A 17,823-nucleotide genomic window follows, 5' to 3' on the forward strand; every position below is an offset into this window, starting at 1 on the left:
CCAGATGCCATGATCTTTGTTTTCTGAATGTTGAGCTTTAAGCCAACTTTTTCACTCTCCTCTTTCACTTGTGGGTTAGGAATAGCCCACTCAAAAACCAATATTCCCAATTGGAACAGATTCATTTTGGTTGAGGGGACTTCCCTTTGTGTTTTCTCAGGTATCTGTGAGAAAGCACCTCTGGGGTAAGCACCTCTGGGGCTGCACAGGTGGCAGCAGTGGTAAAGTATCCACGTGCCAATGCAAGAGATGCAAGAGACCTGGGTTTGATCCCTGGGTTGGGAAGATACCTTGGAATAAGAAATGGCAACCCACTCCAGTATTCTTGCCTGGGAAATTGCATAGAGAGAGGAGCCTGGTGGGCTACAGTCAATGGGGTTGCAAAGAGTCAGACATGACTGAGTGCACGCACATGCATAATGATTACCTCTTGTGTAAGAAGTGTAACTGTGTATTATAATAGGGTAGTTGTCTAGTCAGTTTTTTTTGAGAGAGGAGGAAGGAAGTCTCAATAATCTCTCCATCACCAGCAGTCAGCACAGATCTAGAAACGTAGTAAATGCTTAATATATGTTTGCTGGATGAATGGATGAATGAATGAGTCAATGAGCGAATGAATTCACATTTTGCTGAAAGTCTGATGGTTATAGATAGTCTACGATATCCCCCAGGTTATGATAATATTGAGCAGCCAGAAAGGTTAAGCTCCAGGCGTAACTATGATCTTTATTTCAAGTGCAAATAGCCTTCATTTTGTAGAATTTTGTAGAAAGGTTTAGTATCATAAAAACCTTCTCCTGAGATTGATTTTTCCTTCATATCTGTATCTGTGTCAAAATACCACAAACAAAGTTCAGCAGAAAATGCAGTGAAAATTATTCATTGTGGCCAAGGAGAAAATATCAAAGCAAGTCTTTCAGGATGACTAGGCTATGTGAAGTCTAATGACCTTAGAATTTCCTTGTAAAGCTGGATAAGTCGACTCAGGTAGAAAGGTAACTTACTGCTTTCAGTAAAATCCTTTCTCCTTGCCCATCTTGAATGATTTTCACTGCCTTTTTATCCACTTCTAATCCTTTCTAATTTGCACCATATTCTAAGAGAGAAAGTGAAAGTCGCTCAGTCATGTCCAACTCTTTGCAACCTCATGGCCTATCAAGTCCATGGAATTCTCCAGGCCAGAATACTGGAGTGGGTAGCCTTTCCCTTCTTGCGGGGATCTTCCAAACCCAGGGATCAACCCAGATCTCTTGGATTGCAGACAGATTCTTTACCAGCTGAGCCACAAGGGAAGCCCTAGGGACATATACTCATTGATCTGCAGCATCCAAATTGTGTTTGCATGAATAATTTTAATATTAGTGATAATAATAACTGATATATTTGAATGCCAGGCTAAGTGCTTTCAGTGATATTATCACACTGAAGTTCTATATTCTTGTGAAGAAAATATTATCATCCCTATTTTTTAACTTGCCCCAGGTTTTGTGCCTGGTAAGCGTTAGAACTAACACCAGATTCATTATCTGTATTCTTTGAATTATTTTCATGTTGTCTCTCATGATATTAAATTCTTGATAGATGGAACTGATTTGGCCTAATAGTCAGAAAATCCAATGAAATAAAAAGACAATTGTAAATGGTAACTACATGGAAAAATCAATTAGCTGCCTTCATTCTTCACCTATGAAAATCTTGTGAAGTATTTATGGTATATCACCAAATATTCTATTCTTCCATAATAAAATTAGAGATTCAAAGAATTCAGAATTTTTTTTTTTCCAGAGAACATTTATTGATCACCTACTGTGTATCTGTTTCTGGGAGCTTGGGCATAGTAGAACTGAACAAAATCCATGCTCTCAGGAAACTTGAGATATGTGAGTGAGCAACACAGACAAATTCCATGATCTTCTGGAACTCTCATTCCCATTCTTGTCTCAATTACAATTCAGGTGAAAGCAAATTATTCCAAATTACACAGATAATTGCCTCTATACTCCATTTCACGGTTCCTGTAGACTTAACCACCCTTAAACACCCATTGGGACCCCATGTAAACATTCCTTTGAAAAATAATTAAAGTACTTCCCTGGCAGTGCAGTGGATAAGAATTTGTCTGACATTGCAGGGGATATGAGTTCAACCCCTGGTCTGGGAAGATTCCATATGCTGCAGAGCAGTCAAGTCCATGAGGCGCAACTGCTGAGCCCAAGTGCCGCAAACCCTGAAGCCTGCTTATCTTAAAGCCACACACCATGACTACGGAGCCAGCATGCTGCAACTGCTGAAGCCCACGTGTCTAGAGGCTGTGATCTACAAGAGAAGCCACTACAATGAGAAGCCCACACACCACAAGGAAGAGTAGAGCCCACTTGCCACAACTAGAGAAAGCCTGCATGCAGCAATGAAGACCCAGTGCAGCCAAAAGAAAAATATTAACTTGCCAAATGGAAAATAAAGCTAAATATTTAAAATTGTTTTTTGATCTGTGCTCTGTTTCTCACGGGATAATATTGAAGTAATATAATTTCTGCTTTGGTAAAATGGTAATGAGCCTCTTATTGTGCTTAGTTGCTCAGTGGTGTCTGACTCTTTGTGATCCCATGGAATGTAGCCCACCAGGCTCTTCTGTCCATGGGGATTCTTCAGGCAAGAATATTGGAGTGAGTTGCCATGCTCTCCTCCAGGGAATCTTCCCAACCCAGGGATTGAACAGGTCTCCTGAATTGCAGGTGGATTCTTAACCACTTGAGCCACCAGGGAAGCCCAAGAATACTGGAGTGGGTAGCCTATCCCTTCTCTAGGGGATCTTCCTGACTGAGGAATTGAACCAGGGTCTCCTGCATTGCAGGCAGATTCTTTATCACCTGAGCCACCAGGGAAGCCCTAATGAGCCTCTATGCTCCAGTTTTATATGGGGTCTGACTCTTTTTGTGACTCATGAACTGTAGCCCACCAGGCTCGTCTGTCCATGGGATTTCCTAGGCAAGAATACTGCAGTGCGTAGCCATGCCCTTCTCTAGGAGACCTTCCCCACCCAGGGGTCAAACCCAGGTCTCCTGAATTGTAGGCAGATTCTTTACTACTGAACCACCTGGAATACTTTGGCCACCTGATGTGAAGAGCCAACTCTTTGGAAAAGACTGATGCTGGGTAAGATTGAAGGCAAAAGGAGAAGGGGGCTGTAGAGAATGAGATGGTTAGATATCATCACTGACTCAATGGACATGAGTTTGAGCAAATTCTGGAAGATAGTGGAGGACTGAGGAGCCTAGTGTACTACAGTCCACAGGGTCGCAAAGAGTTGGACATGCCTTAGCAACTAAACAACAAGAGGATTGTTGACAATAATTGTGCCTCAAAAATGTGAATTATTTAGTGAATTAAAATGCACTTCAGTAGCTCATTCTGATTGTACAGGTGTGGACAATAGTCTTAAAAATGTGTGTAGAAATTGAACCTCTCAGGACACAGTAGGTCAGTGACTCACCAAGATGTGCCATGACCTTCATTTGGGTAAAAACCTTTTATTTTCAAAGAGAAACCTGGCCATCTGTACATCCTGCACTCACCAGCTAAGTGCTCCTTTTTCTTCACATGGCTGTAGGTGCTCATAGATGAGTTATTCCCAGAAGAAGATTAAAGAATTCTTAATCTTTGAATCTAAGACTAGCCCCTGTTTTTTTTTTTTTTTTCAAGCAGAACCACTTGGTAGACCTGGTACTTACCTAGCTCATTACTGGTAGTGACTGCATGTTTTGGGTGTATATTTCATTACCTACAACCTTTGGGAATCCTGGGACTTAAGCTTTGATGTGTTGGATATCTCTGAATGTATCTCTGAATGTAGTGGGTATCTCTGAATGTAGTAATAGCTGAATGCAGTAATAACTCATTTTTTTTTTTCTGGTGTTGAGTTCAAATCAGCTATCACTGAAGGCAAATGTGTAGGGTTGAGGCACTCATGTCAGTGACTTACATTTACTCTATACATACATCACCAAAGGATTTTATGAAAATTCATATCCTGACTCACTAGGTCCACAGAGAGGCCTGAGAGTCTGCATTTTCTCAAGGGAGGCTGATGATACTGGCTCTTAGAGCATACTTTAAATGGTAAGGATTAGTTGGATACTGAACCTGATGGACTACCCATAAATCACAGCTCAAGGTAGCTCTGTTGTTTTCCTTTTATTGTTACATGCCCAGTAATTGTAATTAAGGTTTTAAAGAAGCAACTTAAATTTATAGTTGTAATTGAATGCATTTTATGCAGAAATATATGCTATAGAGATGTTCACAATTTGGGATAAAGAAGCTCTCATTTCAGCTAAAACCCTCATCCATGTCAGGGGTTCATTGTGTATACATTTAGGGAACTCCTTCACATATGTTGTTGCATTTGCACCTTAATTACCTCTGTGAGGCTGACCAGCTGAATATTTTGCTAACACATTTTTACAGGTAATTCAAATGATAAACAGCAGTGAGTGACACCATCCAAGATCACACAAAGCGTTGTGACAATGCAGGGATCTGAAACAAGGATCCCAGCTCTTAGTTTGGTGGGAGAGCCATCTAACAAAATTGCTTTCATTCTATCCTTCCAAAACCCACTGGATTGCTTGCCTTGCTTCATATAAACTAAAATTGTTATACATGCTTATAATATGCTTAGCTATCATCAATGTCGTTACCATTGTCACCCAAAACATGATGTGACAGTGCTTATGACATTTATGTTTAAGGACTATCTTGCATGATACACTGGATATACAAAGGCACATAGGAGTCAAGGCCTGCCGCTCAAATACCATACAAATGATTTTCATGATAATATAAAAGAGGAGATTTGAAATATCAAATTACAAATATCAAATTAAATGAGCTAATACAGTTTTGTTAGATGCTTAGTATTTCGTGAAAACTCAAACAATGTCACTATCAAACAGGTGTCTAAACAGTAAAAGCTATCTACTATTGAGGCCTTTAGTGGTCAAGGAAATCTCAATAGAGGGAGCAAGATTTCTTGTGGCTCTTGGAAGAAATAAATTCACAGTGGTTAAACGCCAAGCTCTGGAACTTTGTTGCCTGGATTTGAATTACAGCTCAACCACTTCCATGCTGTGTGAATTTAGGTTAAGTAACCTGATTCAGTTACTCTTAGAAGTAACTGAGCCTAAACTTTCTCATTGGTAAGCTGGGGAGAAAATAATTAGTTCTACCTCAGGTCTTTTTGACAAAATTAAGTAAGACATTAAAAAAAAAAAAACATAATATACTTCCTGATATATGTTAAACGCTCTGTGAATGGAGATAATTTGGTTGTGCATTTACCATGTTCTGAGCACTATTTACATGTGTCTACTCTTTAAATCATGACAGCAACACCGTGATGTCGTGTATTATTATTCTCATTTTAAAGATATGAATACAAAGTCCAGAGTGATTAAATGACTTGCCTTAACTCACACAATTTGGAATTGTGACTAAAACCCAGGTGTCTGGCCTTAAATCCGTGTTCCTTATTCATCTGTACTAACTGTGCAGACAGCAGTTCTACTATTGCTACTACCAGTACTAACACCACCACCACCACTACTCCTATTTTCGTTGTTATTCTTCTGATTTCTGTTAGTATTATTTGTATTGTATGCCATTAAGGTTTTAGGAAAGCTGAACAAAGTAAGGTGAAGTGGGGTGCATTGGGGAGTGAGGTAAAGTTAGAAAGGTGGAGATCCATATGGCCTGATAGAGAGCTGTTGGGCTAGTTTGACTGAGTTGGAGAACTTTTGTGGTGAAAACGTAGGAAATTAAGTTGAGGAAGGAGGTTGGTCCCAGACCACAGATGACCTTTAATATCATTCTAACATGATAGAGCTTTATTCTGAGAAAAATGAGGGATTTTAAATCTCTTTTGATAAGGGCATGATTAAGTTGCATCACTGTTTAGAATACAGTGGAGGGGAAGGAAAGAGAGACAAGGAGACTGATTAGTAATACACATTTAATGCTGAGTCATTTATTCATTCACTTATCACCCATCCATATACCCATCCACTTTGAGACTCATTGCTGCTGCTGCTGCTAAGTCACTTCAGTCGTGTCCAACTCCGTGCGACCCCATAGATGGCAGCCCACTAGGCTCCTCTGTCCCTGGGATTCTCCAGGCAAGAACACTGGAGTGGGTTGCCATTTCCATCTCCAATGCATGCCTGCATGCTAAGTCGCTTCAGTCATGTCCGATTAGGAATATAGGTAAAAAGGTCTTAGTTGTTCTATAACAACAGACACAATCACAGACTCACATACACACAAATATACTGTGCCCAAAGAAACACATATAAAATGTGGCTATAAAGTAATGAGGCTAATCGCACAAGGCTCTCGTGAAATCTCTTATTACTCTCTAGCCTTGGCTCCTATATAAGAAATATATCAGAAAATAAAGTCGGGGGAAATCAGTCACACTGCTTAGAAGTTTTTCATCCATGTGGCTCACTTAGTGGATATGTGGTGGAAGGAACTTCTATGGTGGGGAAGTTCCCATCAGTCACAGTTTTATAACTGCCTATTGATATACACAGCTCTACAATGGCAGTGCTGAAATTGGCTTTTACTTCCTTAAACCATCATTGTATTGAACCATGTAACCAGAAAATCACACTGTGGTAATCTTTCTCTACACTAATCCGTCCATGAGTGCTTAATGACTTATCTGTTCATCTTGGAGATAATAAACCTTGCATTGAAGCAATAGCTGTCTTGGTGACTTTGCATAAATCATTATTTGTAAAAGTGAAGGAAAACCTATGGATAGGAACCAAGGACTGGGATTGCTCAGCTTTCCAGAATTAACTCTGGTAATTGCTATGACTACATTAGAAATGCACTGAACAAATAAATACGGACCAAAAAGTAAATATTATCTCTTGAAGTGATCAATATAACAACTTCTAACACAGGAAGGGCAATTATTAAATAGCCTAGCAAAGTTTGTCAGAGCAGAACAACATTGTGATGAAATGCCTACTAGGTAGAAAATAGGAAACAGATAAAGACCTATAGAAACATGGAGAGTTATTCTTCTGTAGCTAAAACTCAAGCTGGTGTCTTACAAGAAAGTGTATGTAGAAAATAGTTATGTTATTAAAATAGTACAAGATACAATTTTAAAACAAGCTTTTTCCAATGATTTAAAAATATTACTTCAATTAAAATAGTTTTCTCAAGGCAGGAGACCAATTTGCTTCCCAAATGAGATTTGTACCATCTTGTTTTTTAGCTCCTCCTGTCATACCTTGAGTCACTGTTGAATCACTCCATTTCTCAGCATCCTACTAAGCTAAGAGAACATAAACATTTTCTTGAAGCAAAGACAGATAGAATTTTCCCCCAAACACAGATTCACAAGAAAACAAGGCAAAGATAAATTGAAGAGAGAAGCAGGACACTATATTTAGGCCAGGTGCTTGATTTCCACAAGACTTTATCCTAATTCCTTTTAGACCATTGTCCCAGAGGCTGATTTCGTTGTTCAAGGAGCAGACACACCTACAGGTGGATAGCTCAGCCAGCAGGAAATACCCTTAGATTAGTAACAGACCAGTAAACAACACACTCCTGAGTCTGAAGTGATAGAATATCATACTGATGGATTAGACAATGGTTCAGAGTTTGCCCATGGAGGCTTTGTTTCTTTCTTTCTGTTTCCATTTAATTACTTCTCCTCTTTATAACTTTTTATACACTTTCTGCCTTCTCCTCTACTCCTCTTCCTTTCTTTATGCTTTCTTTTACCCCTCCTACCTAGATTGCTGCAGTAATCTCCTAACTTGTTTCTCTAATTCTACTCTTGCTCCTAAAGATGTCTGCACACAGAGACATCTATTTAGGACACAAGTCACGTCATACTGCTCCTCTGCAAAATACTCGGCCTTGTCTTCTCATTTTACCCAAGTCTAGACTAAAGCCCATGCAGAGGATATAAGGTCCTGTAAGGCCAGTTCTCTGTTTACTTGCAGAGTTCATCTCTTCCTTCTTTCTCCCAGACAATGCAACTCCACTCCCAACTTTGTGCTCCTTTGTTGGCTCTTTCCTCAATATGTGAACAACTGACTCTCACCTTCTTCAAGACTTTTCTTGTTGTTGTTCAGTTGCTCAATCATGTCTGACTCTTTGCAGTTCCACGGACTGCAGCAAGCCAGGCTTCCCTGTCCAGCACCAACTCCTGGAGTTTACTCAAACTCACGTCCATTGAGTTGGTGATGCCATCCAGCCATCTCATCCTCTGTCGTCCCCTTCTCCTCCTGCCCTCAATCTTTCCCAGCATCAGGGTCTTTTCCAATGAATTGGCTCTTCGCATCAGATGGTCAAAGAATTGGAACTTCAGCTTTGGCATCAGTCCTTCCACTGGATATTCAGGGCTGATTTCCTTTAGCATTGACTGGTTTGACCGCCTTAGTGTCTGTCCAAGGGACTCTCAAGAGCTTTAGGGCAAAAAGGCTTTGCTTAAATCTCACCTTCTTAATGACCACTGACTGTCTTGTTTAAGATTGAAATCAGTTCTCCTCTCCCTTAACCCTGCCATCCTTTTCTTTAATTAATTTTTATTGAAGTATAGTTGATTTACAATGTTGCATTAGATAACTTTGGTATTCTTGATTTCCTTTACCTTGTACTTTTTAGCATATTACAAAATTTATATATTTATTATGTTTATTGTTTATTGTGTCTTCTTACACTAGAATATAACCTCTAGTAGAAAGGGATCTTTGCTTATTAAATGATATAGTCTGAGAAAAAGCAGGCACCTAATAAATATATTTGTCAAAAATTGAAAGTAACCTATCTTCCAAGTGGGAGATGGAGAAGATAGTCAAATATAACAACATTGGTGGGCTTTCCAGGTGGCGCTAGTGATAAAGAACATGCCTGCCAACACAAGAGATGCAGGTTTCACCCCAAGGTCGAGAAGATCCCCTGGAGGAGGGTATGGAAACCCACTGCAGTATTCTTGCCTGGATAATCAAATGGACAGAGGAGCCAGGCTGGTTACAGTCCATAGAGTCGCAAAGGATCGGACACAAGTGAAGCAACTTAGTATGCACCCATGCAACAGCATTGGTAAGTGTGAAGATGGAGATCTGTAGTTATTTTTAAAGTAAATATAGAATTTTTTTCTTCTCTGTTAGCATGGGTGTGAAGACAAAATTGAGGAAATGATCAGAGAAATGGTAGCATCAGTGTAGGATTTGGGAGCATGATGAGAAGTTCACCAGGTAGACAAGAATATCATGGGTAATGGAAAGCATTCCAGGTAGGTTTTGAAAAGGTACTGATGTGTGAAAGAACAAGATACTTTGTGTATATATTGGTGGGGAGAAAGTGCAAAAAATATTGCCAGGTGTATTAAAGGGAACACATAAAGTCGAGGTTAGAAATGAGGCTGCATAGGTGGAGCAATGGAGGAGCTAGATGATGATGAGTCTCACTTACAAAGCTAAAGAGATTATATTTGTCCTAAAGACTACAAGCACTGGATTTCCCTGGTGGCTCAGTGGTAAAGAATCTGCATGCCAACACAGTAGACATGGGTTCGAAGCCTGGCCCAGGAAGATCCCACATGCCATGGATCCACGAAGCCTGTGCACTGCAACTACTGAGCCTGTGCTCTAGAGCCTGAGAGCTGCAAACGCTGAGCCCGCGCGCCCTTGAGCCTGTGCTCTGCAGTAGGAGGAGCCATTGCCATGGGAAGCCCTCGCACTGCAACTGGAGAGTAGTACCCATTTGCTGCAACTGGAGAAAAGCCCGTGCAGCAATGAAGACCCAGTAAGCCCAAAAATAAATAAATGAAACACAACAGGTATTCACTGAAGGACTGAGCAATAGTGAATCTATCTGCCCAACAAGTCTTTCTTGTATGAGAAATAAACTTCTCTTCACTTTATATCCAACTTCACTCTCTCCCTTATTTATATGTTACCCTTCATATCTGATTTCTTGAAGACTCATCTAAAAACATAATCTTCTACCCATCATATATCTTAGGTTTTCTCAAATGGCATAAAATAACAGAGATTTATTGCTTCTTATGGCCAGGAATTGAGACAAGTCTCAGTGGATAGTTCTTCTGGTGAAATGTCATCACTTAGGTTACTCATCTGACTACATTCCATTCTATCTGGACTGGGCTGGAAGGTCTATGCTTAATTCATTTGTGAGTCTGGCACCTCTACATGGTCTCTCTTTGACTCTCTCTCCCTTTCTTTTCTCCTTTCCTTCCTTCTCTCTTTCTCTCTCTCCACACTGAGTGTTATCACTTAATAACCTTGCTACCTTCTTTATGACATGGAGGTTGGCTTCCCTTGAGAGCACAGAAGGGAAAGCTGCCAGACCTCTTCAAAGTGAGGACTGGAACTCAACAAACTCAGTTCTACACATCCTGATAATTACAAGGCCAGCCCGGATTCAAAGAGAATGATTGAAATGGACTTTCCCTCTTGATGAAGGCACAGGCTATGTATACAGGGAGAAGGGGAATTGATGAGAGCCATTTTTGGAGACTCTCTACCATAACACGATAAAGGGAAGAAAATCCATGTTCCAGATACACAAAGAGAAAACCCAGGATTTCAGTTGCCCAGAGGCTATTGGCTGGAGTTTATTTTATGGGTGAAGTTTTCATACCCATAGAGGGAAATATAGTATTTTTTCTAGAAGGCAGAAATTCTTTCATAGTGCCATGGATTTTCTAGCAAAAGTTTCAGGGCTTAAGGAAAAGAAAAAAACAACTAATGTATTTGAAATTTCATTTTGATGTTCAGACTCAGTTCACTCTGAGGAGTAAAAGTAGTTTGGACATGAAAGTGTCACACTAAATTAGGCTCTGCTTGGCCTTTTGGGAGATGGTAAAATTAGGATTTGCCATGACGACATGTAAGAATTTGAATCTCACAGGTAAGGCTGCTGTTTGGGAACCATATGAGGCTGGGATAGTAGATGCAGGATGCCCTCTCCCTCTGAGGGTTTTCTCTCTCTGCAGCAGCACTCAGCTCCTTTTGGACCCAGGTTTATTCATTATTCAGGGCTTGTCATCTATGGACTCTTGTCCTTTTAGGAAGTCCTGACTTTCCTTGGATTTTCTTACCACAGTTGGTGCCTCCACTTTGACTCTCCATGAGGTTTCTCTGCCTGCTTTTAGGCTTTAAATTCTGGAGTGGATGTGCATCTCCATCTCCTTTCTTGTTAGAGGAACAAAAGATTATTCATATCCTTTGATGTTAGAGCAACAGAAGTTTCTGCCTTTTGAGCTTTGACCTTTTCCTTTGGAAAATTGAGCTACACATTCTTGAGGCTTCCTGCGACCTCTTCGAGTACCCATACACTGGTTCTGTTGAGAAGTGCATGGTTCTGGCTTCCACTGCCCACAGTCCATTTAAGGAATCTTTGGTAAGATTGTGAGCCCTGGGCCCTAGCCTTTCTGAGACACTATGTGGTCAGTCACTGAATTTTTGCCTACCATCGATGTCACAGGAAGTAGGGTGTATGTATCCTCAGTATGTAGAACCATGTGACTTTTTTTTCTACCAATTCTCTTCTAGCCAGGAAAATCTCTTTTAATGATGGATATCCCTCTTACCTCAAGGCCTACTATTATTAACGAGTTTATACTCTTGGCTATAAAAGCCAAGAGTATACTCTTATCACAAATCTCTCTTGGTCTGAGCCTGTTGCCTGCTTGAGTGGGGTCAAAGGACATGGGAAAGAGGGAGAAAACATAAATTAATAATGTAAAACTCTTTCTGCCACATTTTCATGTCACTTCCAATCAAAGATGATTTGTCCACATGTCTCTACCTCCCCAAGGGACCGCTAGGTAGTCTGTTAAACAGTTTCATCTAAGTGAATATGATAACTCAGAACAGTGAGAGAAGCCGTTTGAGTTTCTACAATCTTCATCCTGGCATATGTGTCCATTTCAATAGTCGCCTTCTGGAGAAAATGCCTAATTTTGTTGGTCATTCAAAGAAACGACATGCATTTCAACCTAGGTAGAAACAGAGGGATAGAATGAGAGTGGGTAGGGAAGTTCAGGCTTATTTCATTATAATACTCAAGTATCAGATTATTCAGCCTGTGGGAGAATAGGGTCACTGATGTGCCCATGTTGGCACACGTAACAAAGATGCTAACGTCCGAATATCACTTGACAATATCTGCAGCACTTTTCTACCCACAATTTCATTTGAACCTGGATTCTAAACTCATAGGATATTGCCATTGACAGTAATTTACTTTCTCTTCCCATCCAACGTAAGAGTCTCATCTAAAAACCTAATGGACACGTGAAGTTACTTGCCCTTGGAGAATTCAGGCAACAGGGAGCCCATGACTTTAGGATGCCAAGTATTTTTAAAGCACATTTCTACTTGCTCAGGAGAGTTTTTGTTTTGAACAGGGCTGATAGCTATATCATCCATAAATTCCTTTCATTAGCCTCAGTGTGAGAAAGAGAGAGCCAGCTTTTGGAGTCAGGCATACATTCACCAAATGGCGACTTAGTCACTGACTGGTGATTTGGGACAAGTGGGACAAGCACTGTGAGCATCCATGAGCTCACCTGTAAAGTCCTGAGAATCTACTGACCACACAGAATTGCTTTGCATATTAAAAGATATGGTGAACTGTGATCCTTAAGGTTTCAAAATAATAGTACCTCATTTGGTCCTCACCCGATGAAGGGAACTTTAAATGAACATCATTTATCGTATCATGTTATAATACAGTAGGTTTCCTTTCAGGCTCTAAGCCACTGCTTTAATTGTGAGTGTGTCAGTTTCATGACGCCTTCTCCTCTCTCATGTACTGTTTCTAACATGCTAAAACCATGTAACATCATGCCTTCCACCTAAGGGTCAGTCAAGAGCCATTCTGAGCTGAGTGAACCTCACCAAAGTCTGTGTGGACTCAGCCATGAGTTTTGCAGACCTCATTTCTCTGGCTAAGGGATCTTTTTCCTTTATTTAAGAATTCTATTAAGTTCTTGATTATTGACCTGATTGTACACTTGATATTTTTTCTTTATAATTTGTTCCTTCTTCTTCATATGACATCATCATGCACAGCACACCCATCTTCTCAGTTATTTGTGCCAGAAACTTGGAATTGCAATTTGCCTTCACCCTTGGCCCAAATGCCACAATCAATCAGTTACTAAGTTCTGTCAATTCTACCTCCAAATTACATCTCAAATCTGTTCCCTTCTCTTCATTGGTCCTGCCCAGGCTAGGACTTGCACCATCCCTCTCTGGAACTGTTGCAAGAGCTTTCCCAAATGGATGATGTCAAGTCAACTAAAAATCTTATAAAATTAAATGATACCCAAAAATTTATTTAAGGAAACCAAGGTCTACATAAAATATTTAGGAATATCTCTAGCTCACTGTCTCTTTTTATTTTATTTTTTTTCTTTATGAGTATTAAGGTTGTAACTTTTAAGTCACCTGGAAAATTCAGTTTTGTGGAACCTCTCATTTCCTAACTGTGCCAAGTGAAAAAATAAATATAATATATTTATTCAAGACTGATTTTTGCAAAAGATTATTCCCATATGTAGATTGTACTTGTGACTCATGGAGCCTCTCTTTTTGTTCTGGCTGCTTTGAAAAGCCGAGCAAAAGTTCCTTCAAGCCCAGCAGTTAATTGTCACAGTGATGTCTGTTTGATGACTCCATATTTATTTTAAGAGGAACTGCATCCCGTTGGGCCTGCCAGGATGAGTTAGCTGCGAAATGCATTCCTAAATAGCTAAATGATTCAGCACAGGATCCCATATATGAAATTGACTTTGTAATGTGGCTGCGTGTCTCTCTGTTGGAAAGTCTATCTATTTCAGCTCTGTGCTTTATTTTATAATTCAATATTGCATATGAATAGGTAATGGAGGGAAGCTTTCCTGCCTCACAAAACCCATGTTGCAACCAATATGTCAAAGTACCTTTGCCCAGGTACTTGGAAGCTTCCTCTGATGAGAACTCAGTTATATGGGGCCAATGTCTCTGAAAACATTCAGCACTGCACACCACAGATTGCAAATAACAGCTAGGATGCTTGAACCGAGAAACCCCCAAGAGGGTACTTACCTCCTTTGCATCAATAAAGTACAACAGCTTCTTATCAGAGGCTGACTTTTGCTTACAGCTAGAAATCTGGCTAAACCCAGTTTCTAACCACTTAGAGACTTCAAATAATTCCCCAATTATACCTTTCTTCAAAGGGAATATGCTTTAAATCAAGTGTTTAATGTTAGGAAAATAATAATTCACACACTTGCACACCTTAGCAGCCTGTTTAAAGACAAAGAGAATAGAGAGAGGCTGAGATTGTGCCTTGGCCACTGGCCTTCCCACTTCCCACCAATGTGCTCAGGAAATTTTTTTTTTTTTTTTTAAAGAGTAAGGATTCAATTGGCACTGAACCCCAGAGTGGCTCAACTGAGCATTCTGCTCAGCAAACAATATTGAGGATAAAAACGTCGGTGTTTTTCTGAGATAGCATGAGCCCTGGTGGAGTAAGGTTGCTTGCTTGTGGCAAAGGACCAGAGTGCTATCTGGTTTTCAGCAAATTCTCTAAGTGTGCTTTCCTCTGTTTCTACTTAAGAACCCAAAGTCTTGTTTTTGCTGTTCAGTCACTCAGTCATGTCTGACTCTTTTTCAACCCCATGGACTGCAGCATGCCAGGCTTCTCTGTCCATCACCATCTCCCAGAGTTTTCTCAAACTCGTGTCCATTGAGTCAGTGATACCATCCAACCATCTCATCCTCTGTTGTCCCCTTCTCCTCCTACCTTCAATCTTTCCCAGCATCAGGTTCTTTTCTAATGAGTCACTCTTCTCATCAGGAGGCCAAAGTATTGGAGTTTCAGTTTCAGCATCACTCCTTCTAATTAATATTCAGGATTTATTTCCTTTAGGATTGACAGGTTTGATCTCCTTGCAGCCCAAGGGACTCTCAAGAGTCTCCTCCAACATCACAGTTCAAAAGCACCAATTCTTCAGCTTTCAGCCTTTTTTATGGGCCAACTCTCACATTCATACACAACTACTGAAAAAAACCATAGCTTTGACTATATGGACCTTTGTCAGCAAACTAATATCTCTGCTTTTTAATATGCTGTCTAGGTTTGTCATAGCTTTTCTTCCAAAGAGCAAAGTCTAAGACTATGTATTCCATCTGTGGTTCACTGTGTTCTGTGGACTGCCTGATAATTCTGAGGGGAAAATAATTCTTCCTATTGTCAAAAAGAGGGACTTGGGAGGGATAAGAGATGCAACATGTTTCCAGGGATTGCCATCTCCAATGGGGATCTGAGAGTAACACCCAGCACTCCAGGCATATATACATGACCGTGTCTTCTTCCCTTAGCCTCTGAAATGGTGTTAGGCACCCTCTTTGGAAGAAGCAAGCATACATTCATTCAAATGATTTTTCTGAATTCTGTGGATTAGATAAGGGACCCCAGACGAGAAAGTCTTGTTGAAAGCCATGCTACTCAGTTTCTGATTTTGGTATGTCATAGATCTATGAGATTTTGAGAATGCCATTTAATTGCACTGGGTATCATTTTCTTTATCTGTCAAATAAAAGGAGCTGGTAGATTTCTACAGTGCCTTGTTACTCAAAGAACTTCAGGTGAATGAGAAGGGTGGTAAAATGCAAAGGGTTATTTATATTGATGATGTGCTCAGGAGTTATAAAGCTTCATATTTTAAAATATTTGTGCACATTTTTATGCTGGAGTGTTTTTTTCCCTTATATCAAAATTGAGGGAAAAATATCATAGACTCTAGTCCAGTCTTGCTGTCAACATTTGAATTTCTTCTAAAATTCTTTTACTAAATAACTATACATTCCATACTTGAGTGCCTCTAGTTACAGAATACCCACAATCAGCAAATTTACTCATCTCATCTTTGAAGTACTTTAACTGTTCCGCCTTATATATTTCCCTTACCCTAAAATAAGACTACAAAATGAGGTTATAGTCTTCTTACACACACACACCCACACACACACACATACTCACAAATCTATACCAAAATGGTCTAGTTACTGAAAGCTGACTGCTCTCAGTACATCCACTTTTGTCTTTCAATACTCCCTAATAAGTACCCACGGAGAAGGCGATGGCACCCCATTCCAGTACTCTTGCCTGGAAAATCCCATGGACGGAGGAGCCTGATAGGCTGCAGCCCATGGGGTCGTGAAGAGTCGGACACGACTTAGTGACTTCACTTTCACTTTTCACTTTCATGCAATGGAGAAGGAAATGGCAACCCACTCCAGTGTTCTTGCCTGGAGAATCCCAGGGACGGGGGAGCCTGGTGGGCTGCCATCTTATGGGGTCGCACAGAGTCGGATACGACTGAAGTGACTTAGCAGCAGCAGCAGCAATAAGTACCCGGAGTACTCCCTCTGCTGTCTTCCATGCCAATAGACTTAGCTTGTCATGGTGCAAGTAACTATGTTTTGGGGAGCGAAGCAAATTAATACTTGGCTTCTGTACAAGCAGAGTACTGGAAGCATGCATGGGAGCATCCACATCTGAAAGAAAGTGTTGTTTACAAATTTAAACTCCCTCAGTAAGCGGGACCTATGGCAGTTGGGGGACACAGGTAGACAGTGACTCCAACATGGCCCCCTGGACATCTAACAGACCTGAGGCTTCCTAGTTCAATTTGAATAATTGAGTCAAGTCCTTTTTCCTGAAGGGAACGCCCAAGATATAGTCCATCTAATCTGTTTTGTTTGTACAACCACCTGTGCAAGAGTTATGGCAGTAGAAGTGGGGAAGATATTGGGACTTGATGATGGGGGTTATGAGTGGGAGATACAGGGACTGGGGAATCACTGCTGCTTCTGATAGACTCATCAATAAAGTTAATGAGGATGGTGATCACACTGTGTTCAGGCTGTCTGCCAGGGGATGTCAGGCCCAGTAGATCGCTTAATTTGCTTGCAATACTTTGGGAGAGCTGTACCAGAGTATTTTCTTAGTGACAAAAGTTCTAAAGGTGCCTGTGGAAGACAAAAGACCATGAGTGTTCCTCCTTCTAATATTCCTCACAGGGTCTAAGCTGCTGGGTCCTGGAGTGTTGCTTTCTCTCCGCTGTGTCCCATTACAGTAGTCATAACTTCACATTTTCCCCCAACCATCTTCTTTTCATAGCTAGACCTTTTGTTTGGAATACACTGCTGCAAAAGGGTTAAGGATATCTTAAAATATACACTTACTATATATTCGACTCTTTTGGCTTACTTGTACTACTATAGAAAAACTCATCAAGCTGTGTACTTATTATCCTTATGATCTAGTTTCATGTCAAACCAACAGGAGAATTCAGGAGACTGAACCAAAATTCATTGTAAGTCTTTTAAGCCTCTTTTTGGTCAGACACCTTGATGATATATCTTCTAGGTCATTCTGGGATTGTTGTTGAGGGAAAGAAGGTAGCTTCATGGCTAGGAATGGTCAGGATGAAATCCTGAATTTTCAAACTTTTCTAAATAATGTCCACTGCTTTCTTCCTGACAATTACCTCAGAAGCAGATAAGAGGAGATAATCCTTTCCTGTGGACAGCTGCAGGAAACAAATTGATTAGCTAGGGGGAATTGAAACAGGGGAAGTCAAAAAAGTGTTTGACTCAGTGTTTGAGGAGGCCATCAAAACTACCAACAATACCAGATGTGTCAGGATGGGATGGGGAGTCCATCGAATACCTTGACTGTAAGCCGTTTTTGAGTAGCTCCTGCAGTAAG

This window comes from Bos indicus x Bos taurus, chromosome 6 (genome assembly GCF_003369695.1).
Source record: "Bos indicus x Bos taurus breed Angus x Brahman F1 hybrid chromosome 6, Bos_hybrid_MaternalHap_v2.0, whole genome shotgun sequence".
Lineage (NCBI taxonomy): Eukaryota > Metazoa > Chordata > Mammalia > Artiodactyla > Bovidae > Bos > Bos indicus x Bos taurus.